General features: G+C 35.9%; 1 protein-coding gene across 1 annotated transcript in view; it reads right to left on the bottom strand.

Moving 5' to 3' along the window:
* The window catches only part of EIPR1 (EARP complex and GARP complex interacting protein 1), a 64,361-nt gene extending 49,775 nt beyond the window's left edge, over nt 1-14,586 (bottom strand). The window contains exons 1-2 of the mRNA XM_031061281.1: nt 14,495-14,586; nt 9,150-9,282 (exon numbers count right to left, since the gene is read on the bottom strand). The gene's annotated coding sequence lies outside the window, so the exon portion shown is untranslated. The remainder of the gene's footprint in view (nt 1-9,149; nt 9,283-14,494) is intronic.
* Nucleotides 14,587-14,915: the final 329 nt, after the last annotated feature.

Genomic DNA, 14,915 nt, shown 5'->3' with positions numbered 1-14,915 from the left:
ACACGAAACAGAAGCGCAAAATCTATTTTTGTAGGAGTTTAAAAATACATTTGAACTGGGACAATAAATGTGTTTCCACATATGTTTCCATAGATTTGAATAAGAATTTGAATTCTTAGGAGAAGCAGAGGCAAGCACAAATACAAAAGACGACAGCAACATAGAAACTTACTAATTATGCTTTTAAATTTAGATTAGATAAAAATTCTGCTTTTAAATTTAGTTTTACCTCTTCCTAGTGAAAGGAATTAATCTAGCTTTATCTCATGGACTTAAAACAAAGATTTATCTGAAAGGCCAAAGTTAAAACCAGAGGAAGCATTCCACTGCGAGCTCCTGAAACAGCATTATTAGTGTAACAGTGTCAAGTACCTCATCTTGCAGACCTGACAGTTTCAGGTAATTTCATGCCATGGAAAAGGTGAGAATAGAAGGACTCAAAAGATGAGCTCCTCTGCTTACAAAAGTTAGTTAATGCATGTAGAGAAAAACAGTTCAAGCCATCCCAACATGATGCTGTACTCTAAAGTGGTAGTTACAGTTCAGGAAAAAGTTCTTTATATCAAGACTGACAGTTTTCTGGGCCTTGTGTGCAGCAGTAGATGAGGAAATCAGCAAACCATCAGCATCCTTACAAAGGGCACTGAGAATAAAAGAGAAGTGATTGTTTCACAGCCCCATGAAAACCTGATAAGCCTTTCTATGAACTCAGAAATCACGAAGCTGGCAAACAACTCCAGCTCATGATCTGATTCAGCGTTTGGTACCTGAAAGCAGATAGAAAAGAAGTGCCTTCTTCAGAAGAAAGAACGAGTATGAATTAAGACAATTATCATTGCTAGAAACTTAATTTTGCCTCAATGAATGCGTGCACCTAATATCCAGTAATTAAACATTCTCTTCAAATTGAGCAGCATGAAGCTTTTACTTTAATTCATCAAGATTCTTTAAGAACCTCCACAACACCTACTAATCCTTATCACAACAAAACCACCCCATAGCACCAGACACTGTAAAAATGCTATACAAAAAAGGATAACTGTTTCAAAATATCCTCTTCTCTAGAAGGCTGAAATTATCTCTAAAACAATTACTCAATTTTGTGGAATAAGCCACACAACAGGAACAGTGTATTATTGAGATCAGCAGAACAGAAATTCTTGACAAGATCTTCATACCATAATTTATTTCATATACACCTTTATCACATCTTTCATCTAATTTCTGAAGTACCTGCATGTTTCTCTTCAATACATTCTCCAAAACAGTCTCTGTATTTCATAGAGGTCTGCAATGGAAAACTATGACAGGTATTTATTTTTTTGGCAACTTGCTTAAAATAATGTCAGGTACAGGTCTCCAGCCCTGAGGCCAAAAAGCACAATCAAATGAAATTTTTTGGAGGCTAACTTAAAAGGAGGAGGCTACACTCCAACTACTCATGAATTTCTTGGACTACATCTGGGCATTATGGTCTGAAAGTACACTGTAACTTGGCCCACACCAAAACTGCTCAGGGAGCACCCTCACAGTTTAACAGTAGGCTCTACTGCAAATCAGTCCCTAGGTCATTGCCATAGCCCTGTTCCAAGTTATTAGAATACATATATAACCTTACAATAGTCTAATAACCTGAGATTATTTATTTTACTCTACAGGTTACAATTTCCAGCAAAAATTTTCATTACAGCAATACTGCTGTAAAAAAACAACCAAGCAAGCAAAAAAAAAAAACCAAAACCAAAAAAACAAAAAAAAAAAAAAAAAAAAAACCCAAAAAAAAAAAAAACCAACAAAAAAACAACCAACCAAAAAACAAAACAAAAAAAAAACAAAAAAAAACCCAAAAAAACCAAACCAACCAACAAACATGCAGCTGTTTGATACCAAAACCTGATTATTCGACATTAAGACTTGCACAGCCAGCGGGTTCTATCCCTCACAAACTAGCAGGTAAGGCTCGTTTTCTTAAATTGTTTTCAGTGTTGATACAGCTCACACACATACTTTTCACATCGGTTTCCACCCTACGTGACATCATTAGAGTAAATCATTCCAAACATCAGACTTCAATGCTGTTATTTTTATCACCTATGCTGTGACAAACTAATTTTCAGGTTTTCAATTCCTGTTTTCAACATAAAAGTACTCTTGTGGTCGTGAAAATACCCTTGCAACACAATTTACAATTGCATACAATCAGCATAACCATTCTGTTTAGTTTGCTGGCACAGTTTAAAACAGCTGAAAGAGAAGCTGAAGCCTCTAGACCATTGTTCATCTTACAGCAACAAAGCTAAAAGTTAGTTCCAACAATATGGATCTAACATCTTGGCAAATTATTTCACCAATCCTTTCTGTAAATGCCACAGAAAGGAAGAAAAACAGGAAAATAGCAGAAGTTGCCACAGATAACGAAGAAACAAAATTTAAAACAAGAAATGCTAATCAAAAACCAAAACATGCAGACATTTAACCACACCAATAGTTTTTTGTATGGACAATCTCTGCTAACACCTAAGGGTGTTATCTCTAACATTTCTCAAGCCTCCCACTGACTGACTGCCCAAAAGCTATTTTACCACGTCACACTTCTTTGTGTTTTCACATATCCCTTAGTTGTTTTTGGGATCTCCTTCCTCAGGATCTCCTTATTTCTCCAACTCCACCATTGACTTAATTTCCTCACTTTGTCTTTCAGCAAGCATTTTCCCTATTAGACCTGTGACAGCAACAGTACAATTGTCTACAATTATGCTGTGAGACACGGTCCTTCACTCTTGCCCCTCCAAGCACATCTTTCTCCTGCTCCCAGGGTAGCTGCATACAATCACATCCCAAAAATTCACCTTTGCAATAGTGGAGACCACTACCAAGGGCCAACTGGAGATTCAGCAGGCAAACTATTTTCCACCTATGCAGAGTTTTCAGTCTGGATCATTTTTCTGTTTCCTCTCCATTATCTCCCCATCATGTCATGCAAACCCACCAGCAGTTTGCCTTAACCCTTGACTTCCCAAACAATTTTACCAGTGCTAAGTTTCTGTTCAACATGTAACAGAACACAGTAACTACCCAAGTAGCTGGCCATTACACAGAATCAAAATTCAAACAAACCACTAGTTTCTTTACTGACATGCTAAATAGATTTATCTGTATCTCAGAGCAATGCACAAATCTGGGGGTTAATTCTAGCTTATAGGATATAATGAAAGCTATATTCAGATTTTGCAAATAATGCTGTATAAGCTATAATTATATTTATAAAACATTATTTTAGAATGACAGCTTTCCCCAGATTCATCACCATAATCATTCACTTCAACCTTTCTACTTAGTATTCTGGTCCACAGAGACCAGATCCAAGACTCACTCGAAAAGAAGCCATCCATTGCTGGCAAACTGGCAAATGGCTGCAGAATTCTTTAAACGGCTTACAGAAAAATCCCTCTGACTTCCCCATTCCTTTAATGATGCAGCTAAAGTTTACTTTATAAGTCCACAGGAAATAGTCTGCCTCCATTTTAACAGTATCCCAAAACAGCAGGTGAGAGACAGGGAGGGGTGTATAAACAAGGCAACAGATTAAAAATAAGTTCTGCATTAAACAAAGCAAATTCAAGGCATGACTCCCCCAGCCCCTGAACCCACATAAAATCTGCACCTACACAGCAAATCCACCTAACTTGGAAATTTTTCCAAACACCTCACAACAGTGTATGATAAGCTGGAATGACAAAAAGGGCATCATCAATATATTTCCAAGTATTACCCAGCATCATATTAATCATCGTATTAATGCAGGAATCCAAATTTTTTGGCTATTTATAGAGCTGAGGCTTCCATCACCTACTTTACATACAAAAATTATTAAACACACCCCTGCCCATTGACTTGGTATTTCTTGTTGCCTCAGAACATTATTAAAAGTCCATGAAATGGCTTTCTGAATTCCCCTCCTATAGCCTGAAACTTGAGTAATATTGAGACTGTATACAGATATTTTTCCAATGGAGTCTAGCACTTTGTCAGGTCTCCACTGTTCTAGTTCCCGAGATACTCCCCTTTAGTGTAAATTACAGGGTTTTGTCATTTCACTTTTTCACAACGAAAAAATTATCCTAGAGTAGGCTAGGATGCTCTTCTGAATAATGAAGCAAGCTCCTTTCAAACTTGGAGTAGGAATACACACGTGAAATGATTTTCCCCTTAGCAGTTGAAGACAGTGCTTGGTTAGTAACCAACTTCTTGAAGACTAATTTATCTTCATTTTTAAACTTATTATATTTAGTGTACCATCATTCTCCTTGGTTCATATCATTATTTGAAGGGTACATTCTTGACCCTCAACCCACCCCATAATTCTTCTTTTCTGATATTTAAGTGTGGATTTCTACTAGGAAATGCTATGGTCTCCTTAATTACTTTGTCACCTTTCTTATTCACTTTTTAGAAGTGCCACTTCTGTCCAATTTTAATTTAATGAAAGTAATAAAAAAGAGAATAGTCAACTGACTACAACTAGCCAGACCAGTAAAAAGAAGAAAGGTGTAAAGTTCCTAGAATTGTTCTGACAGATTTTGCACTAAATGCAGCATCCTCCATTTTAATTCTGGGCTACTGTAAAGCAAATTATATGATTTCTGCTTTGCTGAACATAACTTTAGGATATTAATAAGTATAATAGGCAAATAAGTACATGTAAATTTTCAGAAATTTCAGCATTAAACAAATTACAATGCAACTGTAGCACTCTATCTTATAGTCATCTTTTATTATCATCGTCCAAAAAACATGCCTAAATTGCATTGTTCTCTCAAGAATCCAACCTTTTAGTTTTTTAAGACCTAATCTGTCTCATACTGAACTTTAACAATCTAATTTAACTTCTAAAGCTAAAAGACTACCAAACTAATTTCTCCCCTTGATTTTTACCTACTTTAAAGCTGTCAGTAACAATCTTATTCTCTTCAAGAGGAAAAAAAAACCAAAAAAACACACCCCTGTTTTAATTCAGTTGATTTGCTGCAGTAGAAGAGAAAAATGATGCATCAACATGTCACAAAACCAATAGTGTTTGAGTTCTTCTGGATACCTCAGATATTAATTTTACAAAGCCTTCTTCCCCTGCCCCTGAGATATTCAGACTATAACCCTTCTTTTCTCTTCTTATACTTAGCTTCTTTCATATATTTATGCACTTTCTCTCTTCACCTAGGGAATCTGTGATAAAATATAACATTCCTAATTCTCACAACATCAATTAGCTGCCAAACACATTTGCAAAAAGAGGAGCTACTTCTCAGTGTCTCCTGAAGACACATTCTGTCTCTCAGTAATGTCAGTTACACCAGCATGGTCTTAATACATTTCTAGCACAAAATATTGGTGAGTTAAAAATGTGTAGCACAGGCAACTGCTGTGCCACCAGCATAGCAAATTCCTGATCTTTTCTGGGGGTTGGACAAGATTATACATAACTAGTAAGCCTAACACTTGAGAATAAAATCAGTCATAACAGTATAAAATTTCCTAAGTGGCATATTCATGATCAGTGATGGGGGGAAACCACTACAAACGAGGCAGGAACTGAGAGTAATAAGTTCTCCCTTTGTAATTATGTGATTAGGTCAGTATTTTTGAAGTGTGTGCATGAGGAGGGGCCTGAGAAGAGACACAGTTCCACAATTTTTTTTCAATACATTAAGACAAAACATCCTAGAAAATGGAATTTCTGGTTAATATCCAAAGACACAATTGTTCCAATGCTACTGGAACCACTATTATTCTAGTTAATATCATAATTGAGAATGCATCATTAATAAAGCCTTGTATTTTTTCAATGTCAAACTTAGACAAAATTGTAAATACTGATGCTAACAAAAAAAGGCTGCTTCCTGCATTTTGATTTTAGAGTCAGGAAGGTATTTTCCTTTTTAAAACCTAGTTATACATTGGTACTCTAGTAAAATATCTTGAACAAAGAATACAGAGCACCCTTTCATTTAACTTTACTGACTGTTTAGAGAATATAGTTCCCAAATTACGTATTCAGCAAGGATTTAAATTTTCCTGTGACTTCTTGTGAACAAGAAGATGAGCCATCTTATTTTTACTTTCTTGGGGGAACATTCTTTTCTTGAAATCACAGAATTTAAAGATATGCAGAATCAATGTCAGTAAATATTCTGATGGACTTCATGTAAAAAGGCAGTAAAGCCAAAAATATGAGTGGAGAGTCTGCATCCAGTCATGGAAATGTGCTATACTTGGCACTTTTGACATATTTTGCTGAGAGTTTCTAAAAGCAAAAGTTCATCTCAAAACAATGACTGAATTGTGGTTGCTGCAAGTTTAGTCATTTAGGGCCAAAAAATCTATTTTATCAAAAGTAAGCACTTAAAGAAAATAATCTAGTGGACAACAAGAAAATTATTTTTTATTGACATAGAAGCATAGCTATTATGACTCATAAGTACATGACTTTGTTCTTCGTTAGGTGTAATAAATAATAAATACATTTTAAGTTCCACCTCTTTATGCCTCTTTCACTTACAAGTCAAGGACAAGTAAAACTATTTCACATATCCATGAAGGCAGGAGGAAAAAAAAAAATCATGCTCCCAGAGAGTGACAAGACCAGATTGTTTCTACTTCTGAATGAGGTTTCCTACCCACATGTTTCAGGAGAAAACAATCCATACACATCTACATATCCACACACATGGGAAAAACCTTTAGATCTAAGCATGATGGTGTGCGATTTCATAGAAGTAGTTAAAATAGTGTCTTTGAAACTAAAAAAACCAACAAAACAGCAACAACAAAACCAATTCAAATGTAGGAACTTCCCCACCTAAGAGAATTTTTTGAGTTTTGATTAAGACTTCTGGTATATCAATTCAAGGCATCTCTCAACCAGAGTAGTAAAAACTTCCGAGCACCAGTACACAATTACTGTTCTCAAAGACAGACATGGCTTAAACTTTCTGTTTGAACCTTGACCCCAGAGACAGCCCATTGTTACCCAGCTGAATGCACACACCCATTTCCCATGCAGAATTCTGAGCATTCAGAAGAAATTATCAAAAAAGCTTTGCATATTACATTATTTTGCTAAGTTTAATTCCCTCATGAAAAAAGAGAAGCAAGCCAGCACCTCATTTGTATTTCAAAACATAGAGTAAGATTGCTGGTGTCATCTGTGACTTTCAGGCAGTAGTATTAACTAACAGGTAGTCAAGTAAAAAATAAACGAGAGTCTCAATGTCTCTATAACGTAGCAGGGGATGGTAACAACTGGATACCATGGAAAGATTTTCACTGCATTTGAAAAAAGAAATTTATATTCCCCAAATATCCTATATAAAAGGCAAATCCATCTTAACAAAAAGCAAAGATCAGGACAGCCCTTGTATTTGCACCTACAACATCTTTTTTTCATACATCAGTTATGATAACTCTTTGCAAATATGCAAGAGTAAAAGAAAACTCGGTATCTTTCCCAATATAAAAGTGGAAATTTCACCCTATTCCATTAGCTCATCCAGTGAGCTAGGAAATGGGAAATGTATGTAATTCCACTTCTCTTCAATGCCATATTTTATCACTTCTTTAAGCAACTTCAAAAAACAGCTATTAATAATGGACACATCTCACATTTCTTCAATATCCCAGTTTCAACAATGTTTAAGTCTTGACAGAAGTGCAAGGCCCAGACACAAGAGATGGGCACAATACTTACAGCTGTTCCTGAAAGCATCATCTCATTTGACTTGTAGTTCAATGAGAAAATGAGTTGAGTCTTTTTAAAACAACAAAGAAATGCAATACATTAAGAGTTGTAAAGGTTTTGATTGCTTAATTTGGTTGCATTACTACTTGAAATAAGTTGTCTGCTGAACTCAGTATGCCTTATTACAGAACCCCACACTGAGTGCTTTCAGCTCTATACATTGCTATTTAGAGTCAGTAATCACCATTTGAGAATGAGAACTTGTTTTCTGCAGAAAGTTAATGGATGATAATTCTAAAGTAGGATGCATGAAGAATAAACAACAGAGCTTAATATTAAGAAATCAGATAAACTAAATCTAGAACACAAATAATCTGGAATAGAAAACATTTATGTGATTTATTAGGTCCAACAAAGGAAATTGGAAATCTCACAGAAAGCCTCTCAATCAAAATGCCCACAATCACTTCAATGGGAAAATCTACTTAACTTATCTACTATCATTGGTTTTAAAAAATCATGTAAGATTTGTGAAATAAATTCAAATTTTAGCAGTTTTCTTTCAATCCAAAAGAATTAGGAGAACTAGGCAATCCTGGAATCCTCTCCCTAGCATAATCAGAAGGCGGAACAGCAGGAACACACATCTCTACAGCTGTTCACAGATGTACAAAGCCTGAAACTAACTGTAATTCTTATACTCTTGGACTGCATTTCCATGAAACAACAGATGAGTATTGACTGGATGAGATAATATTTATTTCAATTGACACCTCAGATTTCTTGTCAGAGAGAAAATTCACCCCCTTCTCCAAGTGATGCATGTGGATTTCTCAAGCCTCATGACAGAAAATCTTCACACCTGCCTCACTCAGGAATTGCACAGAGACCCTTAATCTCAATAGTTGTGCACTTATGGTAAGTAAGGTTGGACAAGGAACATTCCTACTGAGGAAATATTTAGATAAGAAGCTGTAGCCCTCTGTAGGCATACCTGCATTTCAAATATGAAAAATAACATTATATACAAACTTCATCTGCAGTTTTAGGTAAAGCTTGATGCCAGCACATTTTGAAAGACATTTACTTGCACTTTCAAAAGCAAACATCAATAAAAATTATGCTTAAAGTAACAGGAATATATTTTATTTGCCATGTTTTGCATTCATCAGCCAAACATAAGGTTCATTTTGCTGCTTTTCTTAACATGAATGCAGAAGTTGACTTCTAACCAAGATAACCTAAGGATATGACACAAATTAGGTATAATTAAAAGTGTTGCAGATTTTTTTAGAAATGCTTGGCTTGATAATTCCAACTCAAAGTGTCTACACCTGGGCTAGAGGTTTGAACTTGACACATTCAAAAATACCAAAGCACTTGTACAAGTTGAGCATATTTTAAAAGGACTTACTTTTATTGTAGCAGGTTGCAAGTACACCTTTGTCAGCAGGACTTGTACTAATGTGCCAAATTTCACCCACTTGATGAAGGAGAACATTTTTGTTTATAATGTTATTTTCATCATCAAAATCTATGATGTGAATCTGCAAATACAATAAAATAGAACATTAGGGTTTCAAATGTTTTCCTGTGGGTCTTAATTATACACAATGACTACATGGAACAATTCAATGAGATTTTTATAACCAATATCTACTTTAATTAATTGTTATACTAACAATTTACTATATCACTGATTTCATGCAGGATTAACTTTTCTAGGAAAACACAAGCAATTTCCCTGTTTGGGGAAATACCATGCTTATTCTCCATTTTCAACTTAAAGTTTGAAGGTGATTTTTCATTTTATGGCTAATAGTAAATAAGCCACGTATTACAATTCAATGCTTCTTATAGGAATAAACAAAAATAACAACATTACAATCCTTAGTGTAAATGTCTGCACCACTTCTGTATCCAAATCATATAATTCAAATCATCTGCAAAGAAAGGAGAGAGAGGGAAAGGACTCTTCTTGAAGCAAGTACTTTACAGTCAGTAAGAAACTTTGACAGTTCACTTTAGCAGTCACATATCACTACGAAGATACAAATCTGCTCTTTTCATACTATATGGAAACAAAGTACTGAAAGATGAAGAAAACCAATAATATTTAAATATATCAATAATATTTTTAAAAGACAGAACTAAGTTTGCTTTTTATTATTTTCATCTTTGTTCGTTGCAGGTTTCTTTGTTATTTTTTTTTTTTTTAATAGGTCTGTCATTTTTCTCTCCCTTTCATTAGTCAGCTGTTTTTCTATAGTTGCTGCAGAAAACAAGGAATTTAGGAAGATTTTAGCCTGGCATAATGTACAGAAGGAACTTTAGTTATGGTACTAATTCCCCTAAGATCAACAGTGGACAAATAAATTTTAGAAGACTCACAAATTTTGAAGAACTGTATCCTCATTAAAAATTAATTTTCAAAGTTGGGTGAACAATGAAGAGGAAAAAAAAAGCCAAGAGTTATCCTATCATCATGACTGAATCAAGTTAACTAAATTAACTACTGAATCACTGCAAAAAGCTATACAGAAATACAGAAGATTTTTTTAAAATACAGAAGCTGCAATATAGGTCTCAACTTCATCTTAATACTATTATTTTTAATGGGATGAGTTTACACATTACCTTTTATTTTACTGCCCAAACAGTCATCAGAAACTCGCCCTTCAAACATAATCCTGGACCTCATCACCTATATTATTCTTTCATTTTATCATCCCAGCCATAGAACTGCCTCTGCAGTTGATCAGCAAACTGTCTTTTGAGACTTCATTTGCTGCTTTGAACCTAGGAACCTATTCAAGAATCAGAACATCTTCCATCTACCCTATCAACTGCATATCCATCTTAGAGTGACAAAAAAGATCGGTTTAACCTCAGATCTTGTTTTTGCTTGGAGTCTCCTTTGGCAACTCAGGCCAAGTTTCTCACCCGAGAAAGTGAACCATAAATGTAAACCCCATTTCCTACAGTCACACACATCTCTTCCCACACTAACCAGGTTGAAAATCACTCAGCACATAAGGGAGTGCTCTTCACCCCACCTGAAGCCCTTTGAAGGCACAGATCACCAACCTCTCTCTGCTATTACGTCTCTGATTCAGATGATATGGACAGCTCTAAACTGGTGGAACACACCTGAGATTCACATTCTCTGAACTTAAGAGAAGCAGAGAAGAGAATGATCAAAACAATTCTTATTTGCTGTTCTTGTGTTTGTGCACAAGTGGAATGCATTATAGAAGACTGTTTACCTGAAAGGAATTGGTATTTAGATTCTGGTGTGAGTATTTTTGTTTTCTTGACCAATCTCTGCAAGCTGTGTCCTGATGGCCAGTCAGGAGGCAGTCACGAGATTTTGTTCAGTTGAGTTATTGTTCAGTTTTAGTTTAGATGTAGTGTAATGTAGTGTAATATAGTATAGCATGATATAGTATAATAAAGTAATTAATTAGCCTTCTGATATCATGGAGTCCTGCTCCTCATTCTTCCCACCCATCGGGCAAAATTTTACAATACACACAGGTAGCTCACAAAAGGCCCAGACTGAGATTTTTGGGAAATATGAAATTTAATTCTTATGCAGCAGTATTGTTTACATTTTGTGAGTTGAAAAATTACATCTTTCACAGCAATGCCAGCCAATGAACACTACCTACCAGAATAAGCTGATCAGCAGAACAGAAAGAACTGCAAAGGTTCCCCCAATGTTTTTTGCTAAGAGTCTTCCTATTGATTTGAATACATGATATATGGAATAGTCACTTCACTAAATACTAAGGACAACAGAAATTTCATAGAAAGTATTTGAATACCAAATACTGTACATCACCATGTTCACCATTAAACCATGTCCTCAAGTGCCATATTCATACTTTTTGAGCTCTTCCAGGGATGATGACTCCACCATTTCCCTGGACATTCTTTTCCAATGCTTTATAACCCTTTCCATGAAAACATTTTTCCTAATATCCAGCTTAAACTTCTCCTGGTGTGACTTAAGGCTATTTCCTCTCACCTGTCCTGTCTCCTGCCTGGGAGAAGAGACTGACCCCCACCTGGCACAACCTCCTTTAAGGTAGCTGTAGACAGTGATAAGACACCCCCACCCCTCCCCAGCCTTCTTTCCTCCAGATTAAACAACCTCAGCTTCCTCAGCTGCTCCTCATAACAGTTGTAACTCCAGACCCATCACCATCTCCATCATCCTTCTCTGGACACACTCCAGCACCTCAAAGCCTTCATTGCAGCGAGGAGCCCAGAACCGAACACAAGGTTTGAGGTGCTGAGTACAGCAGATGCAACGCATTACATAAATCATGAAAATAAGTATTTTAAGTTCTAAGACACAAGACTGAAACTAACTTGAAGAGTTCTGAGATGAGGAAAGAATAAATTACATACTTGGATATTTCCAATGCATACAATAAACACAAAGTTTAGCAACAGTTAAAGTACTGAGGACAAAAGTTCCAAAAGTACACCATACAGAACACAGTGCTACTCCTTAAACAATTTGCAGCATGTTATGAGGACCAAATGCCAAGTCCTATACACTACTAATATGTCAAATACTAATCTAATGTAAAATCTTATAAAAACTTTCCTTTCCTTTGAAATACTAGTATTAGTAGGAAAATATTTTCACCTAAAATATATTCTATGAATACCTAAAATTGCTTTATACAGCAATATACCTCAATGAGGCAAAAGTTATCATGCCAGCTGTAAAATTATTGCTCTTTCACTTGCACTATACCTACCCATGACCAGAAGGGAAGAAATAATCTGCACATGATAAAACCTCTTGCTGTGCAAGACTTAGTAAAGTATTAAGTGTTGCAAGAAAAGCTCATAAGTTTGGTCAGGTAACTAAAAAAGTTTCTAAGCAAATGCAGAGAACCTAGTGCTGAATTAAGTTATAATGAGCTGAGCCTAGGGCACTTCTTGAGGACTGAGGAACTAGCTGAGAAGAAATGATGGCCTGAGGCACAGCTAAAGGCCAATAACCTCCAAGCATTTGTGAACACACTAGAAATTGTCCTCCATTTCTATTGTTAATGTTATTCACTGGAGAAAGAAAAGCATACTCAAAGTTGAAACATATGCAAACATTTCCAAAATACATAGCATATACCAAATAAACATATCAAAATCAGAAAACTTAAATTATTAAAGATCTGCTGGCTATCAACTGGTGAGAACCACTCCTCTACATCAATTTTGTATCAGGATTTAATTAGTTGAGCAAGTTGTAAAACCATCACAGAAGTAACAGTAAAAAAAACCCCAAATTATACCAAATATTTGAAGAGCAAGAGACAGCACAATCAAAATTGTAATTGTGTGCATTGAATTTTTAATTTTAACTGTGTCTGCCACTTCTTTTGTTAGTATTTGCCCAAATATTACTTGAAATGGAAATAAACTGAATACTCCATCCCTCTTATCCTTGGAATAACTTTTCTTGAGTCTCATCCAGTGTTATCATTACTGAGTAATGAACTCAAATTGGGAGTTGACAGCTTATGTGTCCCAAAGCTGTGGTTTCAAGTGATTTTGTGCAGCCCATTACAGGCCATTTTCAAAGAGTTGGTCACTCCATTCAGTGCCAGGGCTTCTGTGGTGGATGTTAGCCTTGGCTAACAGACTCCCACCCAGACACTTGCTCTCCCCAGGAAAGATGGGGGAGAAACCAGGAAGAAAGGAACAAGATAGTTTATGTGCCAAGCTACAGACAGGGAGGTCACTTACTAACTAATATTCTGGGCAAAACAGACTTGACTTGGGTGAATGAATCAGTTCATTGGCAGTTAAAATAAACAAGTACCTTCTCTCCCCCACTTTCCAGGCTGAACTTCAACCCAGACTCCTCTGATCCTTTCAAGTGGGGCAGGGGGATGTGGGGCAGTGGTGGTTATGGGTGGTTTCTCTCTGATGCTCTTTGCATCTCACTCTGTTCCTCTGCTTCAGCACAGGGCCTTCATGGGAAACTGACTCACCTGCGTCCTGAAGTGGATTCACTGGAACCAACCGTGTCTGGCACAGGCAACCCCTGGCCTCTTCTCAGAGCCACCCCTGCAGCTCTCCTGCCACCCAAGCCTTGCTACCTGCACTCTGTACTGCCTTCTAACCCTTTCAGCCTCAAGAACTTGTTTCAGTATGATTTCACTGAAATTCAGTCACAAAAATTAAATTTGCTGTATAATTACAACTCGTACACTTAACCTCAGAAGAAACAGCCCAATAGAAACGGAGCCATAAAAGTCACACAAATTTTAATTTGAATTGTTTGAATGATCAGAAAGGACACAGTTGATTTCCAATAATGAATGTTGAAAAATCCAGTTTATGAAGCATCATGTACACTGAACTGTGCATGTACCAAGAGTCTCATTAGAAGCAATTAAGGACTAAAGAATTTGGTTTTACTTTGCATCTCTTCGGGGATTTAAAGACAGTTCCAGAGCATCTACAGATTCAAATTAACAAAAATATGGCAGTTTCTTTACTAAATCAATCTGATTTAATCATACAATTTAGAAGAGGGATATGATATTCAGAAAATACGCACAGCTTTCATTCACCTCCATTTCCTACCAGTATCTTTACGTTCTACCTACAGAAGTCTTCAACTTGACTATCAATGCTCATACTCAACAGGGGGAAGAAAGGAAGAGGGATGATATCAGAACAATGTTACAAAAAGTGGTAAAAATTACAACTGATATTTGACAGAAAAATTACCTGATTATCATATCTAAGAGACTGCGTTCCAACCAAAAATCTTATTGCATCTGTTTCTGCTGTCTGAGGCGTTAAAGCTCGTGCCTAGGGAAGAAGAAAGCCATTAGAAAAGTACAATTAATAAAATCCATTAATTTCAGCAAAAATTTTGAAACTTATATATCAATTGTCATTTTAAGCATTACATTCTTTCAAATGGTAGACTTTCTTGGCCTTTATGCCCATTTTGCTTAATACATTTTTTGTGCAATTTTTCATACTTGTTAGGATTGAGGAATACAGGTGCTAAATACATTACCTGATCTTCATTATAACAGGGATAACATTAAATGCAGTATCACTCCCAAACTAATTTTCCTTTATCATCTGAAAAAACTTCATAGAACAGTGAACAATTTTTAACTGTTGTTAAAAAACAATA

The sequence above is a fragment of the Geospiza fortis genome, unplaced genomic scaffold (assembly GCF_000277835.1).
Source record: "Geospiza fortis unplaced genomic scaffold, GeoFor_1.0 scaffold139, whole genome shotgun sequence".
NCBI lineage: Eukaryota > Metazoa > Chordata > Aves > Passeriformes > Thraupidae > Geospiza > Geospiza fortis.
This window is presented reverse-complemented; position numbering and strand designations above follow the sequence as displayed.